The 5,502-nt window shown below is 41.3% G+C and overlaps 1 protein-coding gene across 5 annotated transcripts in view; it reads right to left on the minus strand.

Annotated features, from left to right (window-relative positions):
- Positions 1-5,502, minus strand: part of LOC121718788 (NACHT, LRR and PYD domains-containing protein 3-like) — a 1,510,793-nt gene that overhangs the window by 329,538 nt on the left and 1,175,753 nt on the right. The window lies entirely within an intron of this gene.

Here is a 5,502-nt window from a genome sequence, read left to right on the forward strand (position 1 = left end):
CCTATGATGATGAGTGACAGGTGACAGGTCTTTGCTGGTGAGAATGCGTGCACTACACAAGTGCTGTGAAGGATGCACGATGATTAATAAATGGCCTAAATTAATAAAGTGTAAGACAAAGCAAATAGCCTAGTAGCATAATGAAATACAGTAGGCCTATCTTTGCAGTTTGAAGCAGTATCTTTGCAACAGGTTTTAAAGGAATCTTTAAGAAGACACATAGGCCTACATTGGCAAAGAGGAGAAACAATTTGATTCACAATAAAACGTTAAAATGTAAAACATTTAGTTTACATGCAATGAATGGTTTCGGTTGTTGGTGACATTATTGCATCCCTTAATTACAATGCACAATTATTCCCTCGCGATTGACAGCTCCTGGAACCGCATGTTTATTTCAAAACATCGGCATCGTGACGTGAAATGCCACAAAAAGTGTCCTAGGATTGTTTGAAAGATAGGAGTCCTCTCGACTTTTTTTAAGCTGTCCCAGACTTAGGTGCTACTTTTAGGGCTCAAATGCTTTGTGAGTTACTTAAAGGAGTCCTAAAGTTACGAGTGACACACCCATTATTTTTAGGAGTTTCTCCTAAATTCGGCAGTTAGGAGCTACTTTTAGCTTTAAAATTCTTTGCGAATACGGGCCCTGGAAAAGATCCCATTGACGCCTGTCAAAAAACAGGTTAGTCTGGGTTCACCCCAGCTAGTAGTAGACTAGTGACTTAACATTATATTTAGTCGCTATAGTTAGCACAGTCTCTCCATCAGGACTCACCGTGCCTTTCTGCAGTACCTCACAGCTGGGATCAGTCTCCTGCGTCCCTCATCTGATGTGTTGTATTTCTTCAGGTCAAACTCTTCCAGCACATCCTCAGACATCAGAAGCATGTGGGCCAGTGCTGAACAGTGGGCAGGAGACAACTTCTGTTTGATGCTCTTTGGTGATGACAAGTATGTCTGAATTTCTTTGTGCATGGAATCATCCTTCATTTCAAATAAGCAGTGGAAAAGATTGATGCATCGTTCAGGAGAGAGACCTTCTCTGTTGAGCTTCTTCATGTACTGACATGTTTGCTTGATGCTATTTGAGCTGTTGTGTGTGCGGCTCAGTAGACCTTGCAGAAGTCTGTGATTGCTCTCCAGAGAAATGCCCATAAGGAAGCGAAGGAAGAGATCCAGGTGTCCGTTCTGGCTTTCCAAAGCCTTATCAACTGCACTCTTAAGTAAAACATGTAAGTTGTCTTTTAATCCTAGTGCTGATTTAAGAGAAGATAAAAATGATGGTTCATCATGAAGTTCATCTCTCTGCTCATCACTGATGAGGGATTTCAGAGCTTCAGGGTTCTTAGCCAAATACGAGTGAAACACAAACACAGCTGCCAGAAACTCCTGGACACTAAGATGCACAAAGCAGTAGACCTTCTTCTGTTGAGATTCCACAGATTCTGTCTTGAAGATCTCAGTGCACATGCCAGAATACACTGATGCTTCACTGACATCAATGCCACACTCTCTCAGGTCTTCCTCATAAAACATGAGGTTGCCATTCTCTAGATTCTTGAAAGCCAGTTCTGCCAGCTTCAGTACAATGTTTCTCTGAGATTCCAGAAGTTTTTTTGTATCTGTTTCAGGTCCACTCTGATACTTCTGATCCTTTCTTGTGGTCTGGATGAGCAAGAAGTGTATGAACATTTCAGTCAGCGTTTTGGGAATGTCTTTGATGTTTTTCCTTTCCAGCATCTGCTGAAGTACAGTAGCTGCAATCCAACAGAAGACTGGAATGTGGCACATAATATGGAGACTCCTGTATGCCGTAATGTGTGAGATGATTCTGTTGGCCTGACTCACATCATTGATTTTCTTTCTGAAGTATTCTTCCTTCTGTGAGTCATTGAATCCTCGTACTTCTGTTACCTGGTCGATGTATTGAGCAGGAATCTGACTGGCTGCTGCTGGTCGTGAGGTTATCCAGATGAGTGCAGAGGGAAGCAGAGTTCCCTGAATGAGGCTCGTCATCAGAACATCCACTGATGATGTTTGTTTCACATCAGACAACTTACTGTTCTGTTCCAGATCCAGAGTCAACCGACTCTCATCCAAACCATCAAAGATGAACACAACCTGACAGTCTTTGTATCCTTCACCATCATTCAGCTCCGTCAGCTCAGGGTGGAAGTCAAGCAGGAGCCTGTGAAGACTGTACTGATCACCCTTGACTAAATTCAGCTCACGGAAAGAAAGGGGGAGCATAAAATCTACATCCTTATTGGCTACCCCATCTGTCCAATCAAGAATGAACTTTTGCACTGAGACTGTTTTTCCAATTCCAGCAACACCTTTGGTCATCACAGTTCTGATGTGCTTCTCCTGTCCAGGTAAGGGCTTGAAGATGTCATTGCAGTTGATTGGTGTGTCTTCTGTGGATTGAGATCTGGATGCTGACTCTACCTGCCAGACCTCATGCTCCTTATTCACCCCTTCACTCTCTCCCTCTGTGATGTAGAGCTCTGTGTAGATCTTATTGAGGAGAATCTCAGCTCCTGGTTTGATGATGCCTTCAGATATGTTCTCAAACCTCCTCTTCAGACTGACTTTGTGATTCTTTATAACTCTCCTCAGGTCCTCATCTGTTTACAAATGACAGCATTTGAAAATTACAATTGTTCAGTTTGATAACATTACTTTACTTCTCAGAAAACTATTAAATCAATACAAAGTTTAAAATGCACTGTTCAATCCCGGCACTGTTTACTTTTGCACTACCACTATTGCACAAACTCGACCATAGCCTATTAACATGGTAAATGCATTACATCAGTGGTTCTCAAATGGGGGTACGCGTACCCCTGGGGGTACGTGAAGACATTCCAGGGGGTACGTGAGATTTTATAATACACATATATTTAAAAAGTAGAATCCATGCAAAAATACTTTAAAAAGAATAATAAATATTTCAGGAAAATATAAGTTCATAAAATGAATTTTATATTTCAGTAGGCTACTGAAATATAACATTGCTCTGTTTTAAGTCTTTTTTTCTCAACTAAAAATGCTTTGCGCTGGTTAGGGGGTACTTGGCTGAAAAAATATTTCACAGGGGGTACATCACTGAAAAAAGGTTGAGAACCACTGCATTACATGGTCAGTCCATACCAGACCTTTGTAATCACTTCAATCGCTCTTTAATTTTTACATTTCTGTGAGTGATTTTTATGTATGTGAGATATACTGTATGTGTGTATGTATGTTTGTTGTGTTATGGTTGTATAAGCTACTGGATGTCTAAAATTTAACCCCAAAATGAATAAAGTATTGATCTCTCTAAAAAGCCAAAATGTCCCAAATGTATACTCACCTAGTTCCCTCTTTCTGCCTGGTGTATGTTCAGTGTGCAGGTGTCTTCTGCTGTTGATCAGGCCTGTGTGTTCACCCTGTGTGCTCATATCTGTGTGTTCATCCAGAGGAGGCTGTAGAGGAGGTTGGGTTCTGCATGTCTTGCCACACTGGGGACAGGCTTGGTCTCCTGGTAGTCCAGGCTGCTCCCAGTCGCTGCTGATGCACTGCCTGCAGAAACTGTGCCCACAGGTGGTGATGACTGGGTCCCTCAGTACCTGCTCACACACTCCACACCTGGACTGATTCTGGGTCAGATCAGCACTTAATCTGCAAAAACATCAGACAAACAATACTTGGACTAATTGCTCCTCAGACAATCTACTGATTAAAATGTGTAATATGCATTATTCTATTCTATTCTGAAAACAGATTCAAGTACAGATTCACAGATTTAAAGGATCCATTCCACAAAAGACAGACATACCAGACCTACTACTACTGCTAATATTGAATAATAAAGAAATTAGAACTGGAATTTGTTGAAATGTCATTATACTAATTTGTACACTTTACTAATTTGTACATCATTTACACAGAATCTAATAATTTGAATGCATTGCAAGACTCACTGTCCACTACAATCTATAATATACAGTATAATCACAACCGACCAACACTATGCCCATATTTTAAACCATTACAATTGTACTTCCACTAGGTGGTTTTTAGCCAATCGTTTGCATTTCTAAAGCAGGGGCGGAGTGGCAATCGGGACGGTCGGGAGTTTTCCTGGTCGGCCGGCCCATAGAGCTTTTAACGCAGCCGTGAGTCGTACATCAGAAATGCATATAGAATTTTCCGCAAAAATCTCCGAGACTTACACTTCAGAGTTCTAAGAAGTGCAACCAAAATGTATACCACTCGCTCACTGTCTACATGTCATTCATGGTTACCCTGCACACTCATCGCTCCCATGCTGATTTTTGTGAAGGCTAGCCTTAATTTTTTATCTTAATTCATTTTTGTCTTATTCAGGCTTTACAGAACTTTCATGGTCACAAATAAAAAAAATGGCATGACCCTACAAGCAATCAAGTTCGAGGAAAACTCTTGGGAAAACTACAGGATTTTTGACAGTGGATGGATTTGCGTGGTTGCTTGCTGTTTTACACATGGATGGAAGGCAGAGAGAAAGGTTAGGAGCTAAAGCATTGACGTTATTGCTAGGCAGAAACTAGCACAAGCTAGTCTTATGTTGATATGTAGCCTATAGCCTAGCCTATGACTAATTAATGGGCCACTCAGGCTGATAAATGGTTTGTGGAACTCGTTGGAACTGTGTATATGTAAGCCTATAGGCCTACTTTAATCTACCTATTCAAAGTGCCTGTTTTTTAATTATTTAATTACCTGTGTTATTAGGTTGACATTGTCTGTAGGCTAGGCCTTTTTTAAATTTATACAGGCAACTATTGGAGTGCCATGATACCCAAATATGTCCTTGCATGATGCTTGAAATTTCCATCCACCCACAAAGCTGTTTTTATACTGCACTTAAATATCTAGTTCCTTCCACATTTATTGAAAGTGCCTGGTTTGTGGTTGATAGGCTTGTTGTATTGTATTAGCACTACAGTTCCTTTCTCCAAATGTAGCCTATACGTAGCCTATTAGTATTTTAAATTGGCATATATTTTGTTTGTGCTATTGATGTGTGTGCGTGTTAGGGGGGGTGGGGGGGGGGGGGGCAGTGCAGTCAGAATTTTCCCGGTGGATTTTAGTGCCCCACTCCGCCCCTGTTCTAAAGAATGCCTTTCGCAGTCAATTTACATCTGTGTGTGGACTTGTTGCTCACTATTGTCTTGGCTGGCTATGGCCGTGAGTTCCCGGCCCCCTGCCAAGCAACTTCTGTGGTCTCATCTCGCTCCTCCATACAGTGGAAACTTGATGGTCATTTCTGAAAACCTCTGTAAATGTACGCTGTGAATGTAACATATCCGTGTTTGGTCTTAAATTTAATGTATCTGTGCATAGTTGTAGACTAAGAACTACACTATAGTCTATAGGGATGAGATTTACCTACTGTAGGCCACACCCACTGCTCTCAGATAACAGAGGCCCTGTGATTCGGGGGTGGCCTACAGGTGAATGATAAGAGGAGTTGCT

This window comes from Alosa sapidissima, chromosome 9, assembly GCF_018492685.1.
Source record: "Alosa sapidissima isolate fAloSap1 chromosome 9, fAloSap1.pri, whole genome shotgun sequence".
NCBI classification, from domain to species: Eukaryota; Metazoa; Chordata; class Actinopteri; order Clupeiformes; family Clupeidae; genus Alosa; species Alosa sapidissima.